Source organism: Monodon monoceros, unplaced genomic scaffold (genome assembly GCF_005190385.1).
Source record: "Monodon monoceros isolate NGI ecotype Baffin Bay Population unplaced genomic scaffold, NGI_Narwhal_1 Super_Scaffold_18, whole genome shotgun sequence".
Lineage (NCBI taxonomy): Eukaryota > Metazoa > Chordata > Mammalia > Artiodactyla > Monodontidae > Monodon > Monodon monoceros.
Genome location: NW_021703774.1, coordinates 326,864 through 342,004, shown reverse-complemented (window position 1 = coordinate 342,004; position 15,141 = coordinate 326,864). Strand labels below are relative to the sequence as shown.

Genomic DNA, 15,141 nt, shown 5'->3' with positions numbered 1-15,141 from the left:
CCAGGTGGGCGCCCGCATCCGCCCGCGCCCCCGGCCCCGGCCGCCCCGCCCGGCCGCTCTTACCCGGGGACGTTCCGGCGCGGTGAGCCCGAGCTCTCGGCGAGGGCAGCGGGCAGGACGCCGCGCTCCCGGAGTCCAGGCCCCTCTCCGCCCTCCCGGTGCCCGGCCGCTGCGGCTCCGCTCCGCCCGCCCGCTCCCTCGCGCGCCGCAGTAGTAACACCTGCCCCGCGCCCGCCGGCCAATCAGATGCTCCTCACATCCGCCAGCACGCGGCGCGGGCCGAGCCTCCGAGGGCGACCCCCGCCGGCCGTCGCGCAGGTCCCCGCCCCGCGATCCCGCCCCCTCTCGGGCCGGGGCGGTGGCTGGCAGGAGGCGGGGGCGCGGGCGGGGAGGGGGAGAAGTTTGCGGTGAGCGGGGCCGGCCGCGCGCCCCCGGAGCCCCTCGGGGAGCCCGTCGCTGCGGAGGCGCCCCCGCCCGCCGCGCGCCCCCTGCGACACTCCCCCCAGCACCCCGCCACCCACGGGCTTGGGGATTGGCTGGGAAGGACGGCGGGCGGGGGGCCTCCCCGCGATCGGGAACCAGCTAACGGGTGGGAGGGAGCCGATTTGCTTCGGGGGCTACGGATGAAGGTTTTCCTGAGTCGAGGAAGAAAAGAAAAGGGAGGGAGGCGAAGAGGAGCGGTGGAGACAAAAGGGGCGGGGGAGGCGGGGCGTCGGGCCCAAGAGCCCCGACAGCGCCGGCCCAGCACCCCCGCACCCGTCCGAGCACGGAGTCCCGACTGGTGCCCAGGGCTCTCCCCCCCGCGCCCCCCGCGTCTCGGGGAGGAGAGAACGCGGGCGGAAGGGCCCTGCGGGGGAGGAGGAAGCGTCTGGGGCACAGGATCCCGGACCGGCTCCCTCATGGGAACCCACCGCTTCTCCCTCTCGAGGAGGCGAGGCCTGGGCCCCCTGAACAGAGGCAGGTACTCCCCACACCCACAAAGCGGGACGGGCAGGGAGGACGCCAGCCCGGGGTCGCCTCTGTGCCTTGGTCTCACCCCTGAACCCCACACTGGGCCCTCAGCGCCCACCGCCCAGATCTCAGGACCCCAGTTCAGCCGCGCAGCACTTAAGGCTGGTGCCAGGCGGCCCCCATCCCCACCTTCCCCCTCCCCTCCGCTCTCAGCAGCTCCTCCCCGGTTGCTCCCGGTCTGCATACTGAGAATCCTGGATCAAGTTTGGGGTTCTACCCAGGAAGTGACACCCCCAAATCCTGTGTTGGGGGAGGCCTTACTCAGGCTTCGGGGCTCCTCATCTCCGCGGAGTCAGAGCAAGGAACCCCGGAAATTCCTGGTACCTGCAACCCCCCTTGTCTCCCTCCTCCCTGCGTCCCCAGCCCGCCAGCCACATCGCTGGGAGCCGGGCCACTGCAGTGCGGCGGCGGCACCGCTGCTCTCGCTGGGCTTTAGCTTCCCTTTAGAGCCAGCCAGGCACGGACCCCGGTCTGCAGAAAACGCTGACTCGGCGTTTCCAGGCTGCCAGCGCGGCAGAGAGCGTGTGCCACCTGCATACCTGGCTGGGGGGCACGTGGGCGGGAAGAGGGGGACAGGACTGATGCCCGAGACCCTCTAGTCAGTTCTGCTGACCCCTCACCATTCCTCCTGAGGGTCAAGGGCTCAAGGTCAGCTGTTCCGCAGGAGGACACCAGGGGGTTCCCCCACCTCTCCACACCCCGCACCCCAGCTTCGGGTCTCCCACACTGAGGGGGGACCTGTCACCTGGCTGTCCCTCTTCTGCTTCTCCCTGGAGAAGGAAATGCTTCTCCTTTGAAATCTCACAAAAGCATCTTTTGCCGCTGGACTCAGGTCAGACGCTGGGATTTCCTGATGCCCAGAGTCCCGGGATGCCATCCTGCTTGATTAGGAAGCCTGTGGCTTAATGATTGGACAATCATGCTGCTTGGGTGCAGGGGGATGGATGGAATGGCCCTCATGGCTCCTTCTGGTAAAATGGATCAAAAGATCCCTGAGCCTCACTCAAAGCTGCCTCCAGTAAAATGGTCCAAGAATTGATAAAATGGTCTAATGATGGGAAAACAAAGCATTTGGGCAGGGCTGTCTGCTCCTCCGGAGGGTACCTGTGTTTGAGGTTTGCGCTCCCTCCACTGCACCCTTCTGCTGGGGGCTGGGGTTCTGAAGGGTCAGGTGACATGTGCACAGGCAGGGCCGGGGTCTAGATGGGGAGGTGGGAGCACTGCGGCTCCTTGCAAAGAGGCAGCTTGGAGCCTCTCAAGCACCAGAGGACCCCTCTCCCGGGGCGTGGGGGGGGCGGCGGTGAAAACAACTTACAGCCTTGATTTCACTTGAGTCTTTTCAACAATCCCAGAGGCAGCGAGGCAAGAACGGGACAGGTTTTCACTCCACTGTGGCACAGGCAGCCCCCAAAGGCTTCCCAAGGTCTCGTCTTGGTGCCGAGTGAGGCACGGAGTCGGGTCCCGTGACCCCAGATGCTGGCCCTCCCCTGGTCCACACAGGCTAGTGCACAGCTATAGCTGCGCCTCTTCCTCCCGGGGGCTCCTTACCTCCCCCCCGCCATTGCCCCTGCTACCCTGTCTTCCCCCATCGGCTTCCGGTGCACATCACTAGATGTGGCCCTTACCCAGCCCCCAGCCTCACCTGGCACTGCCATGCTTGCCTTCTGTGCTCCAGCTGCACTGATCCCCTTGCAGGTCCTTAAAGGGCTGTGCTTTTTCCTGCCACACACAGAACCTCTGGCCATGCTGTCCCCTCCACCCACACTGTCACCCACCACCCCCTTCATCCTGCCAGTCTTTCCCCGACGCCTCCTCCCGTTTACCATGCTTCTCCTCTGCAGCACCTGTCACCTGTTCTTGTTCTTATCTCCCCGTCCCCAGACCGTGAGCTCCAGGTGGGAAGGACCTCAATAAATCTTAGCGGTTCTGAGGCTCGAATCCTGGCACTGCCGCTCGGATGCTGTGTGATCTTGGGCAATCTCTCTAAACCTTGGTTTCTCACCTGCACCACAGGGATTCTAACTCTAATTCTAAATCAGAGTTACTGTGGGGATTCAAGGGGTGATGTATGTACAGAGCCCAGCGCGATGCCGTGGCTGGCGCACGGTGTCAGCTTCTGCTGGTAAAGAAGGAACAGAGGGTGGACACGTCGCTCTACTGCCAGCCTTCTCCCCAGGGACCAAATATATCTCCTCTCCTTGCCCCCCAGCCCCCTCTCACTTAGTGGCTCCTGAACCCTAACTTCGGCCCCTAGCTTCCGGGATGAGCGGAGAGCGGCTGCAGCCACTCCTTCCCTCCCCGCCCAGGCCTGGCCTCTCCAGTGCTGGCAGCCGGGTTCTCTGCTTTGTCCCTGCATTGGCCTCGGGTGCCAGCACAGCCCGGGTGTGGAGCCCCGGTGGCAGAGCCAGGAGGCAGGGTGGCCTCTGTCACACTCTGCGTCAGCATCTCCCCAAGAGCCACGTCCAGTGAAATCCGTGTCCCCAGCCTCTGGAGGGGTCCTTTGGTGCCTCCTCTGCAGAGACCCCCGAGCTGCCCCAGACCTGGGCTGAGGCCAACCCTGCAGGATGGGGTGGGGGCAGTCAGAAGGGGGCCCCAGGGGCCTTGGCCGTCTCCCTGGGTTGGCTTCCTGTTGCCCTTCCATGTCCTCCTTTCTGTCTGATCTGGGCCTTCATGAAGGCTGCTGCCGGGGAGGTGGACGGCCCTTCCCCAGCCCTACGGCCTGACACCCCACAGCTGGTTCCCTGGGGAAGTAGCCACGGTGGCCTGGCTAGAAACTTCCCCCAACCCCCAGCCCGGCCAGCTCAGTGAGGGGAGAGGGAGGAGGGAGGGAAGGGAGAAGAGGCCTCTCTAAAGCCTCTTGACCGAGTTCCTCCCCACTTCAAACCTGTCCAGACAAAGTAACGATCCTCAGCTCTTCCTTCCAGAATTATAGCAAATGGGTTTCTGCCAAGAGCTTCTAAATCCTGCAGTCACCGCCGTAACCACCACTCGTGCTAACGGTGGCCCTCCCCCTCCCCCTCCCTCCTCCCTTCCTCCCCCTGGGCTTCACTGGACAATCTAAGCAGCCGTCTGGGACCACAGACTTTGAAGGACGGGACCCTCACCGCCGTCCCGGCCACATGGTGGATGCTGTCGGGGTTAAGAACATAGGCTCCGCAGCCAGGCGCTGGGAGTGAACCCCGGCTCTGCCACTTAGCAGCTGTGTGACTTTAGGCAGGTTACTTAACCTCTCTGTGCCTCCTCTGTAAAATGAGGACAAAAATTGTTTGTGCCTCATACAATCACTGTGAATATTGCATGAGTAAAAAAACATTAAAAAACTTGGAACAGTGTCTGGGATGTGACGGGTGCCCAGTAAGTGTTAGCTCTTTTTTATATTATCTCTACAGATGGGGAGACAGAAAAGCAGCTCCTGTTTACCGAGTGCCTTTCCACGTGCCAGGCGGTTTGTATGTCGTGGCACAAGGGGTGCAGGATGGGCCACGTCAAACCTGAGGAGTCTGCTGACACCCCCATCTGAGAATTTATTTGCATCCACTTGTTGATGTGGGGCTAACGAGCGGCACCTGGGGAAACAAACTGCGTCTACAGCTGGCCTCCAGGCACGGGCGGTGTATCTGGCACCCGTTAAATGGGGGTCTCAGATGAAGAAATGGTCAGAGAGAAGGAATGCAGCTGACAGTGAGCCAGACCCCACGACAGGGCTTGAGGGCCCAAGGGAGAGGCCCGACAGCAGGGGGAGAGTGGCTGGCCCTTGACCTCCTCTGACCCGGTGACCTGGGAAGCAGGGCAGGGCCCCGGCCACCTGCTGGGATACCTACCCCCGAAAGGAGCATTTCACCCGAGTGTTCTCATTTGCCCTCTGAAAGAGTGAGAATGTCTCGGGGGGCACGAGACAGCCCAGCCGCAAGTGGACAAGTGGCCGCCCAGCAGAGAGGCACCCCGCCGGGCAGCTTGCAGAGGCTCCTGGGACGCTGGCCAGGTGAGGCCGGTGGGGGTGGGGAGGTTTCCTGGAGGAGCAGGTGGACGGGTTCAGGTTCTGAGATGGTGATGACAGGAGACACACCAAGTGTGTGCTTAATGTTCCTTATTCCCAATTTACAGAGGCAGACAGAAGTCACACAGCAACCTGCCCAAGGTCGCACAGCAAGGGAGCAGAAGACGCAGGGTATGAGCTCTGATGCTCTGCTCAGAGGCTGCACCCTGCCCCCCTCTGCCACCTGCTTCGCTGATCGATATTGGGCCCCTCATTCGTAACTGTAAGCTGGGCGGGGTGTGGACACTTGGGTCCTACCTAATCCTTACAGCTACCTTATGAAACGGGTGTTTGTCCCCAGCTCACAGCTGAGAAAACCGAGGCTCAAAAACGCAAAGGATTTGCCCAGTTCCCGTAGCTGGGAAGTCCCCCTGCCCAGGACCACCGGCGGCCATAAATCCAGTTCCAGCCCCGCCTGCGCAAGAGGCCACTCCCACACAGGCTTCTCCCAGGCATGGGAGCGATTCCAAGGTCTCTCCGGACTCAGGCCACACATGCAGGCCACCGAGTTTGGGAGAGACCCCCAAAGAGGAAAAGGAATCGGGTCTGAGCTCGGAGGATCTTCCCAGAGAGTTCGGGAAGCCAGAGTAACTGACTCCTGTGACTGTGGGTGTGTAAACAGCAGTCCGACAGAGCTGGGACACAACCCCTGCCCGTGAGGGTCTCCATCAGGATGGAGCAAGGGACACGGGCTCGGGGCAGCTGTCCACCTGGAGGCCTGGACCCGGCGGAGGGTGCCTCGAGGGGGCGGAGCCATGAGAACTCCCTGGGAAGGGGAGGTGCTCAGGCAGAGGCACCGGGCAGAGCCGGGGGAGTGGGGGGGCGTCCACACACAGGCCCCCTCGCTTTACTGTGCTTCGCAGACTCTGCGTTTTCACTAACAGAAGGTCCGTGCGGCCCCGAGACGGGCGAGCCCATCGGCGTCTTTTTTCCAACAGCCTTTGCTCACTTTGTGTCTCTGTGTCACATCTGGTAATTCTCAGAATATTTCAACCTTTCTCATTATTGTTGTACTAATGACGATCTGTGAGCAGTCGTCTTTGATGTTCCTACGAGAGTAGCTGAAGGCTCAGGTGATGGTTAGCACTTTTACCAACAAAGTGTTTTTAAATTACAGTATGCACGTTGTTTTTTTAGACATACTGCCACCACACACTGAAGAGGCCACAGGATGGTGTAAACATAACTTTAGGTGCACTGGGAGACAGGAAAACTCGTGTGGCCCGGCCGGGCTGAAGGGGCCAGCTTTGACCCACACGGGCAGCAGGGCTGTTGGGTCAGGGGAGACGACCCCGCCAGGCTAAGGGGGAGACCCCACGCTGGGCAACTGGATGGGGTGAGGGGACACGGGGGTCGGACGGCTCCTGGGTCTGGCTGGTGACTGGAAGGAGAATGAGGTCGTTCATTACGAGCAGGGGCACAGTGGGCGGGGGTCTGGGGAGGTACGAGCTGGGAGTCCACGTGGGGAGCAGGGCCAGATTCAGGAGGAAATATCCAGGAGGCTCTTGGAAACGTGGCCTGGACCTCAGGAAGGGGGTTTGGACGGGAGATGTGCCTTTGGAAGACACTGATTCATAGAACGTGGAGAAACACTTGCTCTGAAGATGTTAGTAACCTAACGAGTGACAGCAACCAGCTTTGGTCCCAGACTTGGACTCAGGCTGGTCAGTTCTCACCACCTCAGTGCTTCTTTCTCTAATAGCTTCTACCTCAGGTCTGAGCAGCTGTGAAATGCCCCCAAACCATCTCCTTTCTCTTTCCTAAAGGTCTCGGGTGCGAGTTTCTAGCCACATAATCGTTCTACCCATTTCACAGAATTGGAAAGTTGAGGCACATCTTTACTAAGCCACGTAAGCTGACTGTAGAGTCTGAATTGGTGTCCATCCCCACCGACCTCAGCCGGGAGAGCGGTTGTTTTTTTATTTGTTTTTTCTGGGGGTTTTCCCCCAAAGGAAAGCTGTATTGACAAATCACCCATTATCTACTTTAAGGAAAAGATAACTCAGTTATTACACCTGCATCCTGCCTTCCCACCACACCCCATCTGAGAGATTCCAACCCTGAGGAAAGAGCACAGAGCAGCGTTCCTCCCAAGGCACGAGTGTGGACTGCAGCCACCGCACCCCCCACTGTGTCTGAAGTGACCAGCAGACACTCAGGTACCAGACAGCACATCACGGTCCGCCAGAGAAGACACTGAGCTGACGGCTCCTCCCCTTCGAGAGTGCACAGATGCCGGCGAGGTCTCTGCCCACTAAGAGCCTGTCAGGCACAGAGCTGCCCCTCCAGGCACGCCAGACCTGGGGCCCTAGGTGAGAGGCTGCTGGGCTGTGGCAGCATCGGAGCGGAAAGAGATCTCTGTAGCTCCTGAGAAAGGACAACAGCAGAGTCCCAGCCCACCCGACGCCCTGGCCCTGACCTACCTGCGGGTCTGCCTGTTGCTCGCTGGCCCTGGCCCTCAGCTGAGCTGGTGCAGCACATGCTGGGGAAGGGGTGCCTCCCCTCTGCACCCCCCGCCTGGCTTGTGGCGAGAAGCAGGCGTGTGTCAGCGTTGTGGTGACGGCAGAGCATGGAGCGCTGGGGCCGTGCACACGCGAGGGCTCCAGCCCCCGTCTCCGCTGACCCCCCAGGACCCATCACACAGCCCCTCAGCTCCATCTCCCACGTCTCCCTCAGTTGCTGCCACCTGGCTTCCGCGGGACATGGTCCCAGACCAACGCTGATGCTCTGGCTGTCTTCTGTGCCTTCGGCCTCTGAGAGCACAGTGCACGAAGCGGGTGGTGACAGGAGTCTCCCCCACGGTGGGACGGCGGGAGCTTGCTGCAGCGCAGGGGTCCTCCGCCTCTCCGTCCACCAGAGTCACCAGAGGAGCTGGGAAGAAGGACCGCCAGCCCCCGCCGCAGACCCACCCCTCCATGGAAAGCCCTCGACTGCAGAGCCAGGCCTGCCTCATGTTCCCGGTGGGGCTCGAATGAACGAGACGCTGAGCTCCAGGTTCTTCTCCTGAAGGAACATCCGTGGCCGGTTCCCCGAGGGAAACACACAGGAAGCACAGTGCCTGCGGCTCGAGCTGGCCTTTGACGCACGCGCACCGCCACACCTCCCAGCTCCGCGGCGCCTGGGGGTTCCTCCCAACCCGGTGATGCAGTCAGCCCCCGCCAGCGTCTGCGGGAGGTGCGCACCTCCTGACGGCACGACAGCCTCACACCTCCATGCTGTTGCCCCGAGGACCTTGGTGTCACCCTTTCCGGCTGCACCCACCTGAAACACCGTTCCCAGCTCCTGCGGCCCTGCGCCCAGCGCCGACTCTCCTGAACCTTCTGCCACGCAGCCTCCTAGTGCCCACTCCCCGCCTTTACTCTCACTGTCTGGCTCTCCTCGCGGCCCAGACGCCGTCGCTGCCCCCTGACGGTCCTGTGCACACGAGTCCAGCACTGCACACCTTCCTGCACCAACCCACTGGCTCAGACTGTAAACCCCTGAGGCAGCACAGATCCCGGCACCTGGTGGGGCGTCATGAGACTTGACCCTTAACCTCACGTGGGGTGACAAAGAGATCAGGCCGGGTGCAGAGACTGGGACAGGGCCAAGCGCACCCCCAGCAAACTCGTGCTTCAGTCTCCAGAGCGGGAAGCAGAGACTGGTGCTGAGCCAGACCTCACCGGGCCTCCGCGGTGCCACCTCTGTGGATTTTCTCCTCTTCTAGTTCTGATCTGGAAGCCTGGGAAGCTGGGTTCTGGGTGCCCTCATGGGGCGTTCAGTCCACTTAGGGACCTGACACTGATCGTACGACCACAGACATACACGGCAGACCTTCGCTAAGGTCGGGACTGTGACGGAGAGTGGGATGGTGCTATAGGGCTATTAGAGGGACTTCTCAGGGAGATCAAGGGCAGCTTCCTGGAGGAAGCAGCGCCTGCACTGAGGCTTGAAGGCTGCCCAGAAATTAACCTGGCAGAGTGAGCAGCTTCTGCAGGACCCGGGAAAGAGGCGGCCGTGGCCGGACCGGGTGCCGGGATGTTGGAGGAAGAGAGTGAAGGGTTGGATGTAGAGGCGCGGGGGGTGGGGGTGGGGGGGCACTCACGGGCGGGACGGGAAACCTGGAGCCGGCCCAGGCGTGGGCAGGTGGGTGAGAGCATGAGGTGGGTGTTGGGTCACCTGTGAGGCATCCAAGTGGAGACTCTGAATGTGCAGGTGGGGTGGGGGCAGGCGGGCTTCAAAGGAGGGGTCCGGGCTGAAGACCTGTTGTGACTCATCCACTTAGAGGAGGGGGTTGAAGCTGAGGGGCCTGGACCCCCCAGGCGGCGACCCTTCTAGAGGGACATGCACCCCGTTTCACAAGGCTGTCCTGTTCAGCTTCTCCATCTCGGACTCACTTAGGTCCCCTGTTCCCTTTATCTGTTGTTAAACCAACAGCTGACCAAGTGCCCACGAGCCGTCGGTGACGAGGAAACATCGCTGTCAGCTGAGGCACGGGGTGGGGGCTCCCGCCAGCTTCGTGCTGTCTTTCCACGTCCCTCTCGGCCCTCAGGAGGCAGACATCCCTGCCCTTGTTTCCGGAGCAGGACGCTGGGGCTCAGAGAAGCAAAGCCCTGCCCAGTATCAGTGTTGGACGCCTTCTCACTTCCAGGGCTGCTTCCCCAGAAGAACGGCCCGTGCCCAGAGGGAGGGGGGCAGGAGCCAGCCACCACCTCCATTCTGACCTACTCCCGACCTACTCGCATCCCCGATGGACCAGCCTCTGCTCACACAATGCTGGCAGCCAGTGGCCCACTTCTCACATCGTTAAGCGCTATTAGAGTGGATTCCTTATCTTAACTGAAATCTGTCTCCCTGTGGCTTCCTCTGCTGGTCAGAATTAGGGGTTAACCCCCATATCCTAATTCTCCAGCCGTCCAGGAGACGTGCATCCTGCCTCTCTGAGAACAGCTGCCAGGCCTCCCTGGACGCCTGTGTCTGGTCAGGTTCACTCCTGTTCCAGTGTCTTCCTTTGCCTCTCACATCCTGGCCAAACTCTTCTGGACAAGACCCAGTATGTCTGTGTCCTTCTTGAAACGGGATGTACAGAGAGGTACAACCCACCCTAAATGTGAGCCAACTCGCCCAAAATCAAGGTTAGATGGAGGCAGGGCCAATCTTTACGGTCAGTGGTGCATCAGGCCCAGGCTTGAGCGGAGCTAGTCCAGACCCACTGCACAGGAGGCGTGTCCCAGGTCTCAGGGGACCACAAGAGGCGCCCAGGACTGGAGGGCATCTTTCTGCACCCAGGAGTCTCTTCCCTGCAGGCAGGCCTGGAGCCTACTTCCCAGGCCTCCCTCCGTCTGGGGGCCGGGGTACCACGGGGCCCTGGGGAGGAGTTAGGGAGGGAGCAGGCAGTCAACGCAGGGACCCGGAAACCCTGGTGGGTCCCCGCTCGCCTCTCCACCCCACACAGGATCCCGGGGCGGCAGGTGGGAGGTGCCCTCAGGCCCGCCCCTTCCCTGGGGCCAGCCCAGAAGCTGGTCTGGAAGCCGGGCCGGGCCAGCAGCTGAGGGTGGGTTCTGCCTCTGGAGGGTGGGGAGCACAGGGCTCCAGGGAAGCTGGGGCGATGCCAATCATGCTGACCCCGTATGTGGCATCGGAGCCCGTCTGCCCCACCCATTGGCCACCTGGAACGGCCAACCAGTGGGTCCCCAGCCACATCCTGCACCAGCCTGGCCTCTGCTTGGGACCAGCTCTGCCCCCCCTCGCTGACTGACCCCGTCAGGGCATGTCCCCGCTGGGGGCCTCGGATCCCTGTTGGCCCAAAAAGCTGAGCCTAGATGGCGGCATGGGCCCTTTAGCCCCGACAGTTCTGAGGGGTTCGGGGGGGCTGGCAGTGGGTGAACGACCGAGGCTGCCTGGCCCCTTTTGGAGGGGAGAAATGGTGAGCAAGGTGATTCAGCTAAAGGGACAGGCTTCAGCGAAAAGCGCCCTCGAGGGGGCTTCCCTGGTGGCGCAGTGGTTGAGAATCTGCCTGCCAATGCAGGGGACACGGGTTCGAGCCCTGGTCTGGGGAGATCCCACATGCTGCGGAGCAGCTAGGCCTGTGAGCCACAACTACTGAGCCTGCGCGTCTGGAGCCTGTGCTCCGCAACAAGAGAGGCCGCGACAGTGAGAGGCGCGCGCACCGCGATGAAGAATGGCCCCCTCTCGCCGCAACTGGAGAAAGCCCTCGCACAGCAACGAAGACCCAACACAGCCAAAAACAAATTAATTAATTAATTAATTTAACAAAAAATAAAAGCGCCCTCGAGGATGGGGACCCATGGGTGTTGGGATGAAGAACGAACTCTGTCGTTCGGGTCCTGCCCCGGCCCTCAGGGCCAGGAGGCCCCTGGAGCTGCACGAGGACAGGAGGGCGAGCCCGAGGCAGGAGCAGCCCACACTGTCGCATCGGCTCTGCAATGCAGTGCTGCGCTTTTTCGTTAGGTTTTTTTTTTCCTAAAAGTCCTCATTTCCCAGGGCAAATGCAGCCAAGTGCTTCCAGAAAGGGGTGGCCACGTTGCCTGGGGACGTGTCAGCCCTTCTGATTCCGGGACCTGGCAGCCGCTCCTGCCCCCCGCCCCTCGGGCAAGCAGCTCTGCCCTGAGCTCTGTGGAAGAAGTAGGAGGGACCTGGGGCGCAGCCAGGGGAACCTCAGGGATCACGGACTGCAGCACCTCTTAGCGCCGACCCCAGGCCTCTGGCTTGGGCTCCATCACACATGCAGAGACGCCTCAGATCCAGGGGGCTCGACCCCCTCCCACCACCCCACCCTCCTTCTCTCTCTCTGAATAAGCTTTTTTTTGGGGGGGGGGACAACGTCCCCCTTTGTTGTATCAAATAGCAAATCTGCTGCAAGGTTCTCCGGGGGGAAGGGACGCCTCCCCTTGCCCACTGCATGGCACACTTCCTGCACACACTCTGCCTCTCTGTTCTCCTCCTGTTCTTGGGTTTCATTTTAAGGGAACTTTTCGATCCAGCTCTGCCTTCCCAATTAAAAAGGTGATGGGTTCAGTCACCTACGGAAACAAACCCAAACCCGGGCCAGTGGAATGGGCAGACCCTGCCTTCTCCCCAGCGGCCCCAGGGAGACGGAGAGCAGCAGAAGGAAAGGGCCGGGGGAAGAACTGTGGTTCCGGCCGCTGCCCATGGCTGGGTGAGTGGCAACCCCCCGGGGGGCAGGTAAAGCTCTCGGTGCCCTGAGCTCTCTCCCCATGACCGGGAGGGGCTGCAAAGTCCCGTCTGCCCTTCTCCTCTGATGGCAGGTCTCTCAGGCACAGATGGCTCTAGCTCGGGGGCAGCCAGGCCAATCTGGGCACAGCCCAGGGAGAGGCACTGCCAGTCTGCCATCTGCCACCCAGGTGACAGCCGGTGACGCAGAGCTCCGGGCTAGGAGGTCAGAGCCTCTCCCTGCTGCCACCAGCCTCCCAGGGCCTGGCAGGAGGTGCCTCCAGGCCCTGAGGGGCAGTAGGTCTTTAAATGAAAACAAGCCAGCTCTCTGCCTGGGAGACACTGCCCTCTGCAAGGTGTTTCCACCAGGGCACATGCTGTGGACGCAAGTGACAGCTCTCTGCCCCGAGCTCGGGACAGGAAGGGGGTCGGGCCAGCCGTCGGGGGGACACCCACCGGGAGTCAGAGGGAACCCCGTAGGCAGAGTAATGCTGACGAGCCTGGACTGTGGTTCCCACCTCCTCTGCCTTCTGACCGTGGGTCCCAGGGCAAGTTCACTGACCCCAGAGCCCCGGTTTCCCCACCTGTAACGGGATGGAATCAGCCACAGTCATGGGCTGCTGGGAGGGGTAAAAGGCCTAGTGCACCTGTGCCCTCAGCAAGTCATGCCTCCTGTTTACTGCAAATACCCTTGGACTGCCCACCTCAGCAGCCTCAGCCAAACGCCTGCCAGGTTTTCATGTGCATTAAACTCTCCTGGAAGCTCCGTGAAGTGCAGATCCCCAGGCCCGGCCCCAGAGATTCCCATTCAGTAGGTTGAGTTCAGGCACCCGGGGGATTATGACATTTTGAGAAGCAGAAGACAAGACGGTCCCAAGCCCGCGGGTCTGGGAGCGTGCAGGCGCGAGCCCAGGTCCTCACCACGTCCAAGCCCTGGCCCTGTCCCTGGCCCACCACAGTCTGGCTCCTCTCCGCACACAGAGAGTCTCCAGCGCTTTGTTCTTCCTGCTGTGTCCCATCCCTTTGCACCCACGTTCCTCGGGTCAGTGACTCATGAGCCCACCCCCCCCCCCACCGGCTTCAGACTTTTTCTAGGGCTGGGGGTCAGGCCGTGGGCCAAAAATACCCCTCACCCTCATGGCCCACATAATTCTTTATTCACTGACACATGGACTCACTCATTCTCTCTCATTCATTTGCTCACTCATTCATTCATTCACTCACTCATTCATTCACTCATTCATTTGGTCACTCATTCACTCATTCATTCAACACTTCTGTGAGCCTACTCTCTACAAGTCACAACACTAGGGGCCAAGGTTGACACGTGCAAAGCCCCCCTTGTCAGAAAAAGGCCAAGGAAGTGATGGTCCTTAGAAGCCACATGCCCTCGGGGACCCTGAGCTCCAAACCCAAGGGCAGGCTCAGGCTGACTGCCCCCCACCCCACCCAGGAGGCGGCAAGAATGGGCCCCCTGGGCTGCCCCTGCTTGCCAGGAGGAGAAGCTGTCTGGAGAGGGGGATGGCCCTCCCCAGCGCACTCACCGTCACTGCCAGGTACAAAGTACTTTTTCCTCCGATCCAGCCCTGTCCCTTTACATAATTCTATGCCTTATAATTACGTGTGAGGACGGGCCAATTCCCCCAAACACGGGCGCTCCCTGGATCCGCCAGGCAGGGGAGCTCGGCCATGGCCTCGATTCTTCCTGTCGCCCCGCATCCAGCCTCTGCTCCCAGAACAGGCTGCAGGCGCAGGCCACTCCCCCACCCACGCCGTGGAGCTCAGAAAGCACCCAACCCCCTCATCCTGAAGAAGGGCGACAGGCTCCAAGTGGGGCCTGATTTGCTCTGGGTCGGTCACAATCTAGTCCATTTCCTCCATTCACCCCTCATTCATTCATTCGCCCAACACCTTGAGAGTCTAGCCGGTACCGAGGCTGTGCTGGGCACCGGACACACGAGGATGACCAAGACGTGGTCAGTACAACTGCCAAAATACAGCACAGGAAGTGCACTGAGAACAGAGAGGGGCCAGGGCTTCGGGCAAAGGCTTAGGGAGAACGGGAATCACACCAGCACATGGCATGGGAAGGGCACCCAGGCACAGGGAGTGGCAGAAGGCTGGCGGCAGATTTGGGACCAGGCCCAGATCCTCAGGTTCCGGTGTTTTCCTCCTGCCTCCGAGGCCTCGCTGCTCCCTAAGGCTTCCTGACCCCCTCCGTGGACCTGGGCCTGCCTCGGGGAGAGCTCTGCACGCCAGGGGCCAGAAAGTTCACACCCTCAGGTTAGCAGCGATGTTCAGAGCAGCCCTTCAAGGGCGCGTCAGGGCCAAGGGCTGCCCTTCACCCACTCAGGGACAGGACGGCCAGGGTGCCCCATGACATGGACCAGTGGTGCCCCCAGCTTCTCTGGGCAGGTGCCAGGTCACTGGAGACACTGTGCACAGAGATGACAGACGCAGCTCGGGCACCACTTGTTTCAACCGTTGGCTCAGCCACTGACCATCTGAGGAGACTCGGCAAGTCAGGTCACCACTCTGAGCCCCAGATCGTCATCTGTGAGAGGGTCAGTAACAGCCATTTAATAAGGTTGGAGGAGTAAACAGAAGGTACACAGACGGTCAACATAAGTTCACACGGTCAGCAGGTCTGTGTGACCGGGTGGAGGGACAAGTGGCTCGTTCCTTCCCAGAGAAGGGGCAGCAGCAGAGGCTCCGAGTCCCCGGAGAGCCTGTCCTCCACCCGAGTCACTGTGTGGACCTGCGCGAGTTGCTTAACCTCTCTCGGCTTGTCTCTGGCTGTCTTGGGTTTTGCCCTGGTGGAAATGGAAATACTTCCAGGGTTATTATGAAAATTAAATCCCCCCACGCACGGGAGCGCCTGCCTGCAGTAAGAGGGCAGTGAACACTCTCCTTCCTTCTAC

At 61.2% G+C, this 15,141-nt stretch overlaps 1 protein-coding gene across 2 annotated transcripts in view; it reads right to left on the bottom strand.

Moving 5' to 3' along the window:
* The window catches only part of SYT2 (synaptotagmin 2), an 82,664-nt gene that overhangs the window by 34,725 nt on the left and 32,798 nt on the right, over nucleotides 1-15,141 (bottom strand). Inside the window, exon 1 of one of the 2 annotated variants that reach the window (XM_029228077.1) lies at nucleotides 64-157. The exons of the other annotated variant lie outside the window; for it this stretch is intronic. The gene's annotated coding sequence lies outside the window, so the exon portion shown is untranslated. Of the gene's footprint in view, nucleotides 1-63; nucleotides 158-15,141 lie in introns of those variants that run through there. 2 annotated transcript variants of the gene reach the window in all.